Source organism: Balaenoptera physalus (genome assembly GCF_965194825.1).
Source record: "Balaenoptera physalus genome assembly, chromosome: 8".
Lineage (NCBI taxonomy): Eukaryota > Metazoa > Chordata > Mammalia > Artiodactyla > Balaenopteridae > Balaenoptera > Balaenoptera physalus.
The window spans coordinates 59,737,961-59,756,686 of record NC_138887.1 but is presented as its reverse complement, the minus strand read 5'-3'; the positions used below and the strand labels follow the sequence as shown (position 1 = coordinate 59,756,686).

General features: G+C 36.2%; 1 protein-coding gene and 1 long non-coding RNA gene across 2 annotated transcripts in view; both read right to left on the bottom strand.

Annotated features, from left to right (window-relative positions):
• The window catches only part of LOC309665544 (uncharacterized protein), a 329,472-nt gene that overhangs the window by 94,048 nt on the left and 216,698 nt on the right, over window positions 1–18,726 (bottom strand). The window lies entirely within an intron of this gene.
• Window positions 3,538–18,726, bottom strand: part of LOC309665623 — a 36,530-nt gene continuing 21,341 nt past the window's right edge. Inside the window, exon 2 of the long non-coding RNA XR_014266586.1 lies at window positions 3,538–18,726. This exon is cut by the window's right edge and continues 15,151 nt beyond it. This is a non-coding gene — a long non-coding RNA (uncharacterized lncRNA).

The window sequence follows — 18,726 nt, the reverse complement described above, 5'->3', positions numbered from 1 at the left end:
CTATTTTCAATGAACATTTCTTATAATAAAATTGTATTTGTGAAATGTTGCCCTCAAAACTACCACTTAATTATATCTGAAATATAATCAGGCCACTTATTTAAGGAAAGAGATTGTAGGAGTCCATTAAATACTAAGCCAAGAAACAACTGAATTCTGGAGTTTATTTATTCTTCTATCTGTATAGGAAGTTATCTAGAAATATTACTTCAATTAGAGTTTTTTTATTAGCTTTTCTCCTCCTTTCAATGTTAAAATAAATATTTTTATATCTAAAAAATTTAAAGAATTTTTTTCCCTAAGGCTGAATAACTGCTATTTTCCTATGGTCTATTTTTCTTAGGTTAAAAACTTTGTTAGGTCCATTATAAGTAAAATATCAATAAGGAGATAAGAGGTAGCATAAAGCCATCATGCTCCACAGACTGCACAGATTAGATGCAAATTGACTCAGGGGAGGAAAAAAAAAAAAGAGTCTCCCAGTCTTCACATATTATCTCTCCTCTACCACACCTCTAGAACAACCCTTCCAAGTAACCTAAAATAATTGATAAGTTTGGTTTTCATAGGCAAGAGTTGCCTTTAAGGGAGTTAATGAAATCCCTCTTTTTAGAATTGTTTTATTTTCTCATCCCCACATGGTTCGACCATGTAAAAAAAGCACTTCAAGCTTGCTTAAAACAGTACCCTTCAAATCTTGCTCCATCAGTTATGCGGCAGTTCAATCAATATTAGATAGCATCAAAAATCTATTTTCTGTCCCTGACAAGAGAAGGAGATCCATAAGATTATCTGTTCTAAATGGCAAATGCAAACTCCATACTATCTCAAATTGCCAACTATGCAATTTTTGCCTCTACACATTATTGGAACTATGGTCAAAGCTCAGTTCTTTTAATTACATAAAACTTTAATTTTTAATTATGATTGAAAGATAGTGAAAACATAAGCCACCAAATCACCTCAAAGTCATTGAAATGCTGAAATTGTTTTCTGTCAGGTGTTTTACTCATATTAACTGGTTGAAGCTATAGTCTTTTCGTTTCCTTCAAATGACCATGAAAAATGAAATTGAGGGTGCCAGTGAAATTCTCAGAATGGTGTACGTACACAATTGTCGGACATAGTTTATCAGGAAAAGGGAACACAAATCTCAACAGCTTTCTGCTTCCTTTCAAGAAAAAAATTAAAATATAGAAATACTTTACTATCTTTAACTGAAATACCCAAAGCAGTAAATACCCAAAAACCCCATGCTAAATCAAGATTTCTGCTGGTAATCTTTATTTCACTTTTACAACATCCATATTTAGAGAAAATACAAAATTTATTGTGGAAAGTTTGGGAAAGAAAACCAGAAAAAAATGACAATAGCTAGCTAACACTTAGCACTTATCTGCCAGGCACTGTGGTAAGTCTGTGAATTCCATTAATACCTAAAACAATTCTTCATGATTAGAAGTGTGTTATTACCACTATTTTTAAGATGTAGAAACTAATGTAGAAAGTAGCATATGTGGCATTTAAACCCAGACAGCAGAATTCATGCAGTACCAAAAGAATAAATTTATTCACAGTTCCACTGGGCAGAGAACAAATATTTTCTATTCTTACCCATGTATTTCTTCCATTGAATTTTCAAACCAATTTATTACAGCTCAAAACAATACTAAATTAAGGATGTCAATATTACTGGGAAATATATGCAAAAAAAATAACACCAAACATTATTTGTTCACTTTATGAATTGATGCATCGTTATTATTACTACCTAATTTTTGTATAAAAATACTGGGGTTGAAATTTGCACTCTAAACTCAGAGTATAAAAATAAGTGTAGTTTTCTTTACTTTTCTGGACTCCCCAGATCCTACTAAAGGCAGAAGAAAAGGTGAACAATTAGAAGCAACACCATCTCATTTTGTTTAAAAACAATGTTTATAAATATTCATGCAATTCTACATTCAGATTCTCTAGTTTGATTTCATGTTTCTTTGGTTCTCTTTCCAGTCTCTTTTCCTTTGCCCATATGGTGATTTTGCATAGAAAAGCCTCTGTTATCCTCCATGTCAAGGAACTGGAGAAGGAGAGAGGAGCAAGTGCTGCCTCCCCATGCCCCTCCCCACCCCAAGCCCCATCTCTGAGCCTGCAGCTCTGCCCTCACTATCACAGATAACTTTGGTCTGGTCTGCAGGCACAGGCAAAGTACTGTGATGGTTCCTGGGCAACTTAACTATCTCTAATGATAATGCCCTTGCCTCAGCAGTAACTGACCCTATGAAATATCTGAGTCTGGCTGCCACGCTCATCCTCTTCCCAGTATGGGCACGTCACCTTTCAACCTCTTCTAAGGGTCTCTTTGTCCCTCTCTAAAGCAATATTTTCCACACCAAATCCCACAACAGGCTCTCTTGGCTCCCTTCATGACCACCATGGAGGTTTGGAATGTCCTGTAAGACATACATACTCTATGAGGAATCAGGTTACGCTAAATGAGTTCCACCAATCTATACATCTCTGTTTACCATCCTGCACTGTATTGGGTTTCCCTGGAGGCTTAGAAATTCCCTAAGAAGCAGGAGCAATACCTCCTTACTGAGAGTTTTCTGTCAAACTCACCCGGTATTCTTATAGTTCCTCAATCACTTACTCCCTGCCTCCAGAGAGTCATACCTTTTAACAGAACTAAGATAATAAAGTCTCTCTCTCTCTTTCGCTCTCTCTCTCTCTCACACACACACACTCACAATCACACACACACAAAGAGACTCAGACACAAAATGACTTTCTATGTTCTCTTTCTGTCAAGGGAGAGTTGCTCTAGGTCAATGATTCTCAAACTTCAGGGGGGCATCAAAATCACCTAGAAGCATTATTAGAACACAGATTATTGGATTCCACTCCAAGAGTTTCTAACCCAGTATATCTGGGGCAAGGCCTGAGAATCGGCATATCTACTTGTGCTGCCATTCTGGGGACCTTACTTAGAGAACCACTGCACTGGACCAGCAGATGCAGCATCACTGAGACATGTTTTAGAAATGCAGACTCTCAGGACCCACCAGACCTACAGAATCAGAGCATGCATTTAATCTAGATCCTTCGGTAAATGCACATTAAAGTCTGAGAAGCACTGCCTTAAGGGATATCATCCTTCTTTCTTACTTTACTATCTTTGATCCTACCCTCCCTTTTGTGGACAACCAACCTCATTCTTTAGCCTATATGTACACATAGTTATGGAGGACAGGAGAAAATACATTTTGAAAACAATTCCCAATATATAAAATTATCTTCATAATTTCTATTACCAATCAAAAATTTTTTTCTCCACAATTAACTATGAAATCTTGCTCCCTATTTTAAGTGAGTTGTTTTGCTACAGATATGAAATCTTCTACATGTTTTTTAATTTATTAAAAGTCTTATTTTATGTACTTGAGTAAAGGATTTTAGTTTTCTTTATATTTGTCCAAACTGTATGTCTATTATTAAGTTTATTCTTAGATATTTATCTTCTAGTTTGCTGACTGGAAACCATTAAGTTTCCTACCATTCATTGCTAGTATATGGTTATTGTTTTTTACAGCTATTGCTTTTACTGCTTTGACAGTCATTTTGTAGTAAGCACTTAATGAACAATCTTATACATTCCAGTGTATACCATGCCTTATTTATAATCCATGTAGAATATTCCCAACAGAATTGTAATTGTTTGTTTAATCCAGTGCAGTTTTTTTAAAAGATAAGAGTGGGGATTTTTTCTTTTAAAGAACTAAATCTAAGATTGAACATTTCTACTATTTTTGTTCCTATTTTCTAATTTGTTCATTTCTGATTTTGTCTTTATCATTTCTCTCCTGCTTTTGTTGGGATGTTTTGGTGTGATATTTCTAATTTATCTGATACTAATGGTATGACCCTCTTTTTTCATTTACTTGATAAATCTTTCTTATCCTTTCACTTTTAAGTAGTCCATGTCCTTTGTTTTACATATGGTCAAAGCATTATAAACAGTGTGGATTTTATCTATCAAATTTGAGAATTTTAAAGCTTTTGTTATGGGATTTCAGTCCACTTGCATTTATTATCAAAGGTGCTAAGCTTGGCATTATACTGTCACCTGATTTTCTGCTTTCCTTTTCAATGTTTACTTAACCATTTTCTTTGTTCTCTCCATTAAAAAAAATAGAATACATTTAGTTTCTTTTCCTTTAGCTATTCGAAAATTGTATTTGAATTACAATTGTGATTACTTTCCATTTTTAACAACCTTACTTGAATCTATGTTTCTCTGATTATCAATGTAAATAATATAATCACATCTATTAATTTGTACCTATGTTTTAGAAGAAAATTAGTTTTCTTTTTTCCAAATTACTTCCTGGTTTTGTTGTATAATTGAACATTTTAGAGAATGTTGATCATTTGTTTTAACTTATCTTCTTTTAATAATTAAAATATTAAATGATAATTACTATAATTGTAGATGTTAAAAATAAACATTGATTAATATAAATCAACAGATCTAACCAAATTACAATATAACAAAGTGGGAGGATGGAGGAAGGAGAACTAGACATGCTTGTTACAGGACAGGCACAAGAGAGTCAGGGAGAAAGAGAACTAAATCCACATCTTGCCTATGAAAAGCCAATAGATAATTCCTGAAAAAATGAAAACGCAGAAGTAGCAATGTAAGAATACTATTTAGAGATTCAGATGCAAATGCCAGAAAAACCAACTTAAGAAAATAAAGGAGTGGGACATGGGGAAAGAGAGAAAGAACTTACTACATTTCATGAAAAGAACTTCTAGGACCATTTCAGTCCTTAAATTATATGTATACATGACTTTATTTTTAAATATAAAAATTAAATTAAAAACAGATATTGCGGGCTTCCCTGGTGGCTCAGTGGTTGAGAATCCCCCTGCCAATGCAGGGGACACGGGTTCGAACCCTGGTCTGGGAAGATCCCACATGCCGCGGAGCAACTGGGCCCATGAGCCACAACTACTGAGCCTGCACGTCTGCAGCCCATGCTCCGCAACAAGAGAGGCCGCGATAGTGAGAGGCCCGCGCACCGCGATGAAGAGTGGCCTCCACTTGCCGCAACTAGAGAAAGCCCTCACACAGAAACAAAGACCCAACACAGCCATAAATAAATTAATTAATTAATTAAAAAAAAAAACAGACACATATTGCATAGGTATAGCAGTACAAAGATACCAAACTGATATTGCCTTCACTACATTCTTGTTTAGAGAGTCTATAAGTTGGCTCTATTATTAGCTATATAAAATAAATGCTTTCTGAAATTTCTTTCTGCTTTTTGTAGTAAAATTTTAAGAATACTCCATATTGAGCATTGTGTTCACTTTTTTAACACTGACAAATATTTTATAAGCATCATATTGCTGCTTTTTTTTGACTTTCTGCTTACTCATTCTTGAGCAGAAGTCTCTCCATGCTTAGAAATAGACCAGAGGCAATGGTGTCTGGCTATCCTTGATTCCCCTCATTTTCCAACTTGTTGCTTTAGAATTCTCTCAACAGATGTCAAGCCAAAATTTTGGCCAACATAAATTTATATCATTATTTTAATAATTTGGCAGTCTTTGGGAAGAGGCAAGAATAGACTCTGAGAATTCCTAGCATTGTACCTGGTTTCCAAACTCTTTCTTCTCTAGTGAAGCCATCTTATTGGAAAGCAACTTTCTTCTGGTTTGATTCAATTTCTATACTTTGTACGATATAAGCTGTGCTTCTGACTGGCACCTTTCGTGATGCTGATATACACTTTGTTGGAAACAAACCTCCATCTGCTGCTGACTTTCTGCTTGTGTGTCCAGTGTGTGAAAAATTACGGGTTAGTACTAGCACTTTCGTGTTGTTTATCTAATAGAGAAAGAAAGGGATGCCCCAACATTGCTTCCATTTCTCACTTTTGTTGAGTCATGCCAGACTTTCCTGTATTTTTTCAAAGCAGAGATAGTAAAGAGGAGACGCTAATTAATCCTCATAAACTTCCTTTAGTCAAGGAGGATCTGAGTCCTAACAGAAATCATTTATTTAATTGTATACAGGGGTCCAAAAGTCATGGTTAAGGTGTTATGGAGCAAAAATTTATTAAGGTATCACAACTCAAAATAACCCCCCAGTTCTCCCCTGGCTTCTCAGATGCAAAACTTCTTACATTTGGGGTCAGCTCCTGATTTTATCTTGTCATGCAAAATCTGGGTGAGGGGTGAAGAGAAAATGAAACAGAAGACAAAAGGACAAAATTGATTTATCTCTTTAAGAGACAAAAGTTTGGATAGAAAGTCAGAAAAGAGCCACATGACTTCTATGTTAGGAGTACTTCCAGGATTGGGATTTGGGAGAGTGGAAGAGAGTTTCTAGGAATGACTGGCATCAACGGGGAGGATATAAAGAGTGGCCACTATGGAAAGGATGGATTGTACATTAATAATTATAATGGACTAAATGGAGTCCCATCATATCCCAAAAGATGTGAACATATCCTAATCCTTGAAACCTGTGATTATTACCTGAAGGGTGATTAAATTCTGATTTGTGATTAAATTAAGGATTTTGAGGTGAAGAGACTATCCTGAATTATCCAGATGGGTGCTAAATGCCATCACAGATGTCCTTATAAGAAAATGGCAGAGGGAGATTAGTTGGAAACACAGAGGAGAAAGCAATATGAAGATGGAGGCAGAGACTGGAGTGATGCCACCACAAGCCAAGGAACATCTGCTGTCACAAGAAGCTGGAAGAGATAAGGAACGGATTCTCTTATAGAGCCTCCAGAGGGGAATAGGACCCTGCTGATACCTTGATGCAGACTTCTAGCCTCCAGAACTGTGAGACAAGAAATTTCTGTTGGTTTAAGCTACCCAGTGTGTGGTAATTTGATAAGGCAGCCCCAGGAAATTTATACAATAATGCATTTCTCCCTTTGACAATTCTCATGGGACTAGGTAAAAATCTGAAGTGTTTTTAATTATATTTTAGCTACCAAACCATATTTCTTTAAACACTGTTTAAGGACGGGGCCATGCAAAGTGATTGAGTCAGGGTACAGAATGACAATTAACATTAACAGAGTATTTCCTATGTGCAGGCATTTGTCTAAGCGGTTTATACACATTAATTCTTTTCCTCATAAAAGACGAATGTGAGGCTTAAAGAGTTTGTACAGCTTACACAAGATCACAAAACAAGTGGTCAGTGGTAGAGCTGGGATTAAAACCAAGGTCTTCTGAATTTGAAACCCAAGCTCTTAGTGGCTAAAAGGCATTACACTGCTTTTCATTTCAATTTGCAGCTGAGGGAGTAGTTAGATGCTTATGTGCCTGTCCCTTTATTATTCAAGTGTTCAAATCTTTTTATCAAAGAAATTGAAATGATGACTTAGTTTGTATGAAGATTTCTCTAAAGTCACACACTGGTATTCCATCAACACAACTTTTGGGAAACACGTCTATGCTCCCTGGGATCTCTACTGTTGATATTAGAAGTACACCCATTAAAGTCTGTGAGTCCAACCACTTGCTGTTCACTAAGTGTGAGAAGTGTTCCCCTCTCCTCTAGACCTGTTAGCTCTTAAGTAAAGGAGTGACTCTAGTCTTTCTCTGACACTCTCTCATAAGCCAGGTTTTATCCCTCCATAACAATCATTTTTCAGGATGACTATTTTCTAAACCAAAAAAATTTTGAAACTAAAAGTGTCCTGTTGATAATTATACAAGGACAAAATGTTCAAAACAGGTTATCCTGAGCAAACTGGTATGCATGGTCACTCTATTTATTTACTTAGTGGGTTGAATATTTCAATTCTGTCTTCCCTTAGGGACTGTAAGTCCTAGAGAACAGGGACCAGATTTATTTCTGTTCTTCATTTTATCCTCAATGCCTAGCACAGTGTCTGGCACTCAGTTAATACTCAATAAATACTTGATTAATGAGTAAATATAAGTTAGTGAGTTATTTTATATGGTTGGTATTCTTACTGTATATGGTAAAATTCACAAGTAACTATCTTGAAAAATATTGGAATTATGAAATAATTTTATTTGTTGAAATTAACCCAAGCTAAGGCAAAATGAACACATCCAAATAAGATTAGCACCAATTCTCGTAGGGCTGTTTTTAGAATGATGAGGCAGGTATTTCTTTGGGCACAGCACAGCCACAAGCACTTGTTACGGCAAGTCAGAATTTCATCTCATCCAATTTGATCTTGTTTCTAGAGCCACAGGCTGAGTCACCTCTAATATGCAGTGTAATTTATTACAGCACTATACACTGAAAACCCTATGGCCCAGAATTCTGTAAACATTAAAACACATTCTCTACTTTTAGAAAAAAACTATTACTGAAATATTTAGAAAGCCATGGAAATTACCTATAATCCATGATCTTGCTAAAAGAGCTAAAACTATTGCATGATTCCAAGTAAACTGATACATAATTTTAAAAACCTTATCTGTAAAAGCCAATATTTCCATTGAACTCTTACTGTGCTACTTTGTCATCTTCAGAAGGACTTATTCCAGTTGTTGATGTTGTTATTTTTAATATAAACAGATAATATCATAGTTTTACTTTAGAGGAAAAAAAAAAAGACTTTAAATGCAAATGCTCTTACTACTTACCAAACTATGACTCAGAAGCAAAAATAGGTTGAATTTCTTATTAACTTGCAAATGTTAGCCTTCTTAACTTGTCTGAGCTACTTGAAAGCAAAATAGGCACTACACAAATAGATGTAAAGATTGTCCTGATTGTAGGCTTGCAATTAGGCCATTAATAAGAACTAAGTGCCAGTGAGCACTTTTCCTGAGAAAATATGATAAGGGTGGCACTGAAAATCTGGCATCCTCACAGTCCCATTATCTGGTTCAGAAAAATCTTGACTGAATTGAAGCAGAAAAACAATTTACCACATCACTAGTTGAAACAGGATGCTCAGCTCATCCAAAGTCTACTTACTGTACATTTGACTCACTCCTCCAAGAGGCTTGGAAATCATTCACAGTCAGATAACTAGTTATCCAAAGATAGGCTGACAAGCACAATGTAGGAAAGGTAGATGCTTGTACTGATTTAGCTCGAGCCTATCATGGTTGAGCTGCTCAAATTCTAAGGGAGTAAAAAGATAAGGAATAAGCGATATGGACCAGAACTTAGTTTATAATTTAGAAGAGAGAGGGTCCAAGGCATGAAAAATCCTAATTAAAGATGTTCTCTTCATGTATCTCACATTCTCAAATCTCTTTGACAATTTTGAAAGGGAAATATCTTTTCTCCTAAAATTCAATGTTAAAACATCTGTAGCACATACCCCTTGGAAGCTGATTATTAGAAATATCTGTTCATGACTTTATGAATTTCAAAACCTTTTACATCTGTGTTAGATAATGTACTTAATACTAATAGAACTGAAAGAATGTTAGAGATTAAATGCTGAAACAAAAGGAAACAGAATCAAAACACTTGGTCTTTACTTGAAAGGCTTTCTGAAGAGGTTGATCAATGGAAAGATATTCAAATATGGAAATCAATCCAGCTGTCAGGAAAGTTTCACCCTTGTCCTTTAGAAAAGGTTAATAAGAATTTATTATTAATGGGCCTGAACTTACAGTTCCAAATGAAATGTGAATAATAGTAGTAAGCCAGGTACATCATTTGAGAAGTAAAGTAATGGCATGGGGTTATTTCCAGGGCAGTAAATGGCTATTATCATATCCCAGTGCAAACAGAACTAGAAAATACTTTCCTCACTAGATGAAAGACAGTTTCTCAAAGATAACCCTGAAGCACTCAACCTCTTTGCATTACCAGTGGGCATCTAGACTCCTGGAGAGCAACTGACCAGCATCTAAGACACTCCCATGGTATGGCTACTTTGATGTGCCATGGCCATATCATGGGTAAAATTTTACAGTCTGTTCTTATTCCAAACAATTCAGCTTATTTTTGCTCACAAAGCACATTTTTCTGAATACTCTTTATTAACACTAATATGAAGTTCTAAAAAAAAAAAAAGAGTATATTCTGCTGATTTCTAATCTTCTATTACTTCATTTCTGTTCAAATCATATACATTCAAAAACCACATTATCTTACTGTCATCATATATTATGTAAGATTTTGTACTACTTAAGTTATATACCTGTTATATTGCTAGTCATCAGTTCTTTGGACAGTAATCAATATGATGAGTGATATAAGTGATTTCAGATGAGGGATTTGGTGATGAATATGAATTTTATCTCTTCTTTCTTCCCCTGACTACACTTTTATAGTTATTCATCACCATTGAAACAGAAGGCTATAATATTCCAGGAAGGAAACAAAGAGTCTCCGGAAGTTACAAATCAAAAAATGAGCTCTCCAAACTTTTAAGCATCCTCTACTTAGAGAATTAACATCTACTAATATTAAGTTATATCCTTCCCCACTGAGCTTCTTTACCACTAAGGTGAAGTCATATTTAGAAAATAGCTTTTTCTAAATTAAAAATAAAACTTTCTCCTTAGGACAGAAAGCATGAGTGATTCATCTATTTTAACTTGGTTCTTCAGAAAGTCAGTAAATGATGAAAGTATTGATGTAAAGAAAACTGGCTCTAAGAAGAAGTACAGATCCCTTGTATTTGAAACACATAGCAGCTTTTGAAAATAGATAATGTAAATTTTAAAAATATTATTTTTTTCATTGTGTGTAAAGCTACAGGATAGGATTTTCATTTTTGATCAGTCAGAAAGTCAAGGGAGTATAAATAAGTCTAATTTCCACACCTATGACAACCCATGGTAGAGGGTTCCCCGAAGTGTTGACTTCCCAAGACCTCTAAAACAACAATGTAACTGCCTGCTGCCATCTGTAAATAGGACCTCCAAAGTCACACATGCTTTGATAAGACAGGGCCTCTCAATGCTGTACTGCTGTCCCACTCAGCACTATACTGCCTAAAAGACCTATTGCAAGAAAAAGAATATAATTAGAATGATTGCTCAGCTTCTTCAAAAGGACCATCAAAGTTTGTACTCATTAAGCCTTACTTACTAGTTTGTTTCAGTCACTGCATGACAAGAAATCCAAGCCCTGCAGTTCATCCCTCATTTACAAACACATCTATACACTCTCCATACTGACCCAGTTTCTGCCCTTCCCTACCTTTCAGACTCTACCACTGTGCTACATTGTATTCTCAACCTCTTCCTTAAATTTGTCTTCACCTTCTTATAATTGAAAGCTGGCTATCCATGAAAAATCTATTTGTCCTTCAGCAAATAGAGTTCAGGACTTTTTTTTCCACCCACATACTATAGCACTCAGAAATGTGCTCCTTATTCCTCTCTTCTGGATAATTGGCATTTTATTCTTCCTTAAAAGCTCTAGCTTCCTTCAAGGACATTCCATCAACCCTCTCACCACTAGTCTTCCTTGTTGCACTCCTATGCCAACCTCTGGTCACTAACCTTTTTTTTTTTTTTTTTTTTTTTTTAATTTTAGCACCTGGATTATACCTTTACTCTGCTTGTCATCATCCATATAAGATTACCTAGGCAACTCCAACCTCCAGCAGTTTAATACTCTACCCCATCTCAGCCAACATATATCATCAGTAAGTATACCACAATCAAAATATCAATTTCTAGCGCCCCACTTTCAGACCAAAATCTTTTCTTTCTAGTTTACTTACTTTAGGACCCTCACAGCCATCTTTTTCCCCACTGATACCTCCAATCATTTGACAATCCTCACTGGTATTCGTTTTCTATTGCTGCTGTAATAAATTACCACAAATTTAGTGGTTTAAAATAACACCTATTTATTACCTCAGTTTCTGTAGGTCAGAAATCTGGGCACAGTGTGGCTTAGTTGGCTAGAGTCAACCAAGGCCCAAAGCAAGGTGTTGGCAGGGCTGCCTTCTTTGCTGAAGGCTCTAGGGATGATTCCACTTCCAAGCTCATTCAGGTTGCTGGTAGAATTCTGTTCCATGAAGTTCTAAGACTGAGATCCCTTTTCCCTGCTAGATGTTAGCAGGGCTTATTCTCAGTTTCTGGAGGCCACTCACATTCCTTGGCTTATGGCCCACTCTCTCCATCTTCAAAGCCAGCAACAGCAGGCCAACTCCTTCTCATTCTTCAAATCGCTTTGACTCCCCCTCTACTTCATCTCTCCTCTGCTTCTAGCCAGAGAAGTTTCTAAACTCTTAAAGGCTTATGTGATTAGATTGGGGTCACCCAGATAACTCAGGAAGATCTCTCCACGTCAAGGTCTGTGATCATAATTACATCTGCAAAGTTCCTCTTGCCGCATAACATAACATTTCCAAAGATTCTGGGACTTATGGTATGGATGTTCTAGAGAGGCTGTTATTATGCCTTCCTCACCACTTTTCAATGTCTATAATTGCCCTTATTTCTTTTCCTTTCCCTTCTTACCCAGTTTAGATTTTATGAAATATCACTATAGCCCACTCCTCTGTAAAATTCCTCTATCACTTTATTCCTTTCCCCTTATTTGCTTAGAAAAATCCTAATTCTAGCTAAGTCCAACTTTACTCCAATTCCGTATCTTTATCCAACAATCTGAACATGACTGGAGAATTAATAGTATATATCTCATTTTAGTCCAATTCTTCCAGCCACCCTCTATGTATTAGCCATGAATTCAGTTTTTCACTCTTCAAGACAATTATTTCACATCTTTTCCATTCTCCTCAATCTTTCAACACTCTCCCCCACAATTCCTTCTCAGCAGATGATCTTGTTTCTAATTTTACTGAAAAAAAGCGGGAAATGCTCCCATATTTCCACCACCACATTTAATCTATAGCCATGTGTTTTACTTCCATTAAAGTTGATGAATTTTCTATTCTCCTTCCCTTCTCTTATCTAAGGCCACTAGTGCACTGGATCAAATACTCTCCTTGCTTTATCAAGGAGGTAGCTTACACAATTATCAATCCTTTTCCCACATCATAAATTTCCCCATTCTTCTGTATAATCTAGTCAAAATACAAGCATGGTGTATTATCTCCCATTTTAATACCTTCCCTTAATCACTCCATTTTTCTGCTTCCATTCATAGAAAACTTTATCAAAAGAATTTTCTGTACCTGCTATCTCTTCTTCCTCACTTCTTAATTCACCATAATCAGGCTATTGTCCCTTCTCTTTCATTGAAACCACTCTTTTCTTCATCATCAGTGACCTCAATCTTGTTAAAGCCAATGTTCAGTTCTCTGTCCTCACTATACCTAGTCTCTTGACAGCAACTGACATTGTGGACCATTTTCTCCTTCTTGAAACACTTTCTTCCTTTGGCTTCCAGGACACCACTTCCCACTTTTCCTTGTAAACCACATTTACCAGTCCTCTTTAATCCCATGGTGTGAATTCTTCTCTCTTTCTCAACCGCTAACTATTGGAGAGGCCCAAATCTCAGCAGTTCTGGGTCCTCTTCTCTACTGTCTATAAACTCATTGTCTAATCTCATTTGATCTCATGATTTTAAATAATACATATGCGATGACTCACAAATCTTCAGCCTCAATTTTCCTTCATTGAATATCCAATTACCTCTTCTCCTCTCTACATAATTCGCATTTCAAACTTAACAAAACCAAAACCAAACTCTTGACTTTATCCCCTGTGGCAGAGGCAACTAGCAGTTTACAAATAGCCATTATCTCTTTTTCCTTAGTCAAAGATCCCCTAATTTTCAACAGGGCATATGGTTACCTAGAATCAAGACTGTATTTCTCAGCATTCCTTGCAGTTGGATGTAGTTATTTTGTTAAGGTCATGTCAGTGGGATGTAAGTAGAAATATGTTACTTTTGGAAAGTGCCATGTGCAACTTCTGGAAATTGTCCTTAAAGGGAAGGAGGATACTTCCTTGCCCCTGGTCATGCCAACCTTCAAAAGATAGCACATTTCTCCCCAGATAGGAACTTTATCACTGGATTACACTGCCATATGGAGAGGAAGTTATGCTGGAACGTGGCCTCTTGACTTGAAGAGTCAAGCTTTACTTGACATGGTAAAAGAACAGTTGACTTATTTTCCATTGAATTATGCCCCTCATCTTCCCTCAACCAGCAATAACCCAATAACCTGGATCAAATATAAATTAAATCCTATTTTTTAAAATTCTAAAATCAGAATTTTAAGCGAAAGTATAACCATAATCCCACTTTAGTTTAGTGCCTACTCCATCCCCTGTCAGTCCATCACTCTGTAAACATCTCAGAGAGTTCACTGAGTGTGAAGCACTGGTTTGAGGACAGCAGCCCCTTACTTCAGTGAGTATCCTGGAATAGCTAAGCAAAGAATGAAACCCTTCAAACTTTGGAGTTACAAGGAAGGTGACCTATCCATCTGTGGTCTCAGCGCTGAAGTAAGAGGCTAAACAACTCCTGGATGCTCAAAGAAACTGTCACGTGTACTACTCTCACATGTATCTATAAACTGAGCATTCCACTGTAACTCTTCCACATCTCTGGGGCATAGCTGTCAACTGGATATCTTTCTTTATGGACCATACAAAGGATACAACTGATCACGCTGGCTTTTTCCAGTAGATAGTTTAGCAATACCATGGAATTCTGCATGTGCATTTCTATGTGTTAATCTTATTTTCCCTTTATTGCTCTGCATTTTTATAGTGCTCATTTCCTCTATATTTATTATATCCTTTTGTATTGACAGTATTTTTGTGGACCACCTAAAATTCTTTGTGGAATAGGGCTGAAATAATTATGCAAATGAAGTAAAATTCTCTTGTCTGGAATGGGTTAACACGGCTTCCAAAGTACTTAGCAGGAAGTAGGTATGTGGATTCAAGGTTGACAGTCTATTTTTAGATGACTACTTGGTTCTTCTTTACCACACAAGTAAGATTCTAATTTCAGGAAGGCTCTCCTTTGCTTAAATTTAATTGACTATGCATTGTCATCCTTTTGTATTAATCTCTGCTTTTAAAATGTGTTTTAAGATGGCTGACTGATTGCATCATTGAGACAGAGACCTGCTATCTGGAATAGGTACTTCATAAACCAATCACTTCTAGACTTTTCAGGCCATCACAGTCATTTTCTCATATAGAAAAGCAAACAAGCCTTACCAAAGCCTTTCCATAAGTAAAGGTTGAAATTATTCAGAACAGATGAGGTTCACTTGGAGCAAGACTGGCATAAACAGAGAAGCCCGAAAGGGTGATGTAGCAAATCAGCAAGAAGAATATGAAATGAAGCTGCCGTGTATCTGTTGTATAAATAATAAAAATTATTAAAAAGAAACTGTGCAATAAATGGTGGCATTGTTTCCCTTATATGTAGAGCTACTGATGAAAGTAGACATTTTGAATCTTCAAGGGTGACTTTTAAACATCATTTGAATGAAAAGAAACAAGAGCAAATGAAAGGACTGCTGTGACTCCTTTTCCCTCAAATCTAACGTTATCACGGAGAAGAGAAAAAATAGAACTGTCATCCATTTTTCTTTTCCTTTCATCTTTATATCATATTATCTAGTCACAATTTCCACACATTTCAAAGATTACGTATTAATATCTGTATACCTTTCAGATATTAGAAAGTCAAGCATAGGTCTACATTTTGTACATACAATGTTAACTGATGTGGGAGAGCAATACAATCATGACCTCATTCATATGGTAATTTTTTACATGATACAGACATTTTCTAGGGCAGCTCAAAATCCAGTAACTCAAAATAATTATGCAATAAAAATACACCTTCAGGGGGCTTCCCTGGTGGCGCAGTGGTTGAGGGTCTGCCTGCCGGTGCAGGGGACACGGGTTCGAGCCCTGGTCTGGGGGTTCCCACATGTCGCGGAGCGGCTGGGCCCGTGGGCCACAATTGCTGAGCCTGCACGTCTGGAGCCTGTGCTCCGCAGCGGGAGGGGCCGCGGTGGTGAGAGGCCCGCGCACCGCAATGAAGAGTGGCCCCCGCTCGCCGCAACTGGAGAGAGCCCTCGCACAGAGGCGAGGACCCAACGCAGCCAAAACAAAAAAATACACCTTCAGGTACCTCATTTATTTCAAAAACAGAAAGCAGGATCTCTGAATGAACTTAATGTCTTAGGAGGTGATTAAAAAAATTAACCCTTTAAGTGGAATTTCTCTGCCTGTCATAGACAGCAATTCAATTCATGTGACAGTTTTGTATTATGTCAACTTGGCTAAGCTGAACTACAGTACATTTCCTAGAATTCTCTGTCCTGTATGTTTCCTGTTAGGGTGGGCCTCAGAGATTCTTGTGGAAGATTTGGATGGCATGTGTAAAGAGCAGTCTTTTTGTAACTCATCCACATTACCATCAATTGGCTGACTCACCTTGGTGTGAGGCAGCATTTAAGCCTGCAAGTACTCTACCTCCTCTTGGATCCTCCTTTAGCTTCTCCAACTCCTGGGTCAGGTGTGTGTACTTAGCTTCTTGACAAAGGGCCCCAGCTTATACAGGACCTCCAAACTACCAAAATCAGAGATAACAAGAACTGATGTATTTCAGTCCATCCTCACAGACTCCAGCTCATCCTTGCAGGCTTTAGCTCACTTTTGATATCTCCACTTTATATTCATCTTCCCTCATATCTGCCTGCTTCGCAAACTTCAAGCTCCAAGGTCAGACCAGGACCTTAAAGACAAAGACCTTAAAGAAATTGCTTAACCAGCTCTAAAAATTGTGTAATGTCAAATTCCTATAACAAACACCAATCCCTTGATACACATGTATATACACCTCCTAGTGTTTCTACTTCTTTAATTGAGTGGTCAGTGATAAATCACAATCTCATATATATGTCATTTAATACAATGGTTCTCTCTAATTCCATCACCCACTATATATGGGTCAGCCAGCCTAGAATGAGAGGAACAGCCTCATTTATCTTCAGATGCAAAGCACAAAAGCAACTACTCTGTAGTTCTGAAATACTTAATTGCCTCTTTTCTCCTTTTAAACCTTACACAGTTCCAATCCAAATGCTTTGGTGACCATTAAACTCCTGTCAAGTCCCTGCATAATTCTGGACTGTAAACACTTCCTCAATTTTGGATTTCCCTTCTGTCTTGGCCCCACAGAGATCTCACGAGGACAGCTCCATCATTCCTCCACAGGAAGAAGGGAAATTTGTGCAGATTATCCATGCAATAAGAAATTTCTTCGTTTGGGATGAATATATATATGTATAAATATAAATACATACATGTAAGGTTTGTCCATTTTATTGTATCTATACTATATCTCAATTTAAAAAAACGTATTTTATGTTCCAGTAATACCCACACCTGTATTTTAACAAAATGCCCTGAAAGAACAGGGTCACACCAAGGGGCCAAGATCAGAGTTTGGCATAAATTAGGTCTTCTAGTATGTCTGCTCATCATACACAATAGGAAGAAAATAACCATATCATTTTTTTCCAAAAATAATGGCTGTATTGGCACCTTATAAAATCAATATGTGTTCATGGTAAAAAGAATAAATGCAAGCAATTTAGGAAATTTTTTAAAAGAACGAAATGCCACCACCCAACAATAATCAACAACTTGGAAAATGTCATTCTGGATATCTCTCAATGTATACATAGATACATACACACATACCAAAAAATAGCTAGCTAAATAGTGAGATAGATAAAACAGTATATAATAATGGGATCCTACTATAGTTATATAAAGAGCACTGACTTAGCTTGAGTACAAATCCTCACATTCTCAAGTGAGCAAGTTAAATACTCTTTCTGTGTCTCAGTTTTCTCACAAATAAAATTAGAAAAAAAGGTAGAACATTTTTCATAGGGTTGTTGTCAGGATTAAATTAATTATTAGATGTAAAACACTGAGAACATATAGTCAATAAATGTTCATTATTATTTGGTAGAGGAAGATATTTTCATCTATAAGACTTTAATATAGGAAAAAGAAACTTAAGAAATGGCTGATCATTTCTTTAATACAAGTTCCTAAAGATCTCTATAACCAAGAAGAAAACTGTTAAAAGATATCAATGTTGTAGTTATTTCTGTATACATTTCCTTTAAGACAGTATTGATGATAGTTTGTCAACAAGAAAATGGGGGTGAGGATAAGCACAGATATTATTATATGTTAGTTACATTATAATTATATATTCATTTTATTTTTATATTATTTTATGTTATTATATTATTTTTCTACATCAAAATTTATAAGATTTTTTTCTGTTCTGTATTCATAATTCCCCCAGTTAAATGTGGCCCAAATTTAAGTGGATTCAATTATCATGACCAGTCATTCTACTGCTTTTTCATTTCTGAGTTCTTTATTTGGATTTGTCTCTTGATGAGTTGAATTTCAGTTTATTCATTTACTGTAGAATAATTTGGGGGTTTTATATCCCCTGAGTTCTTCCATGTTTGAGATTCTTTCCTATTGTCTTAACTCCAAAATAAATACTTAACTGAATATAAGTAATATTCTTTGATTATAGTTCTCCTTCTTCAGAAATCTTTAGATGTTCCATTGTCTTCTGACATTGAACATGCTTGGAGAAGACTGAAAGAAGCTATTATACAGGGAAATTTTCCTTTAAAATTCTCATTTTTTTCAGGTTCATTTGTTGACTTCTGTAATTCTGGAATACCAATTAACTTTATATTTTATCTTCTTCATCTGTCCTTCATATTTGTAAACTGT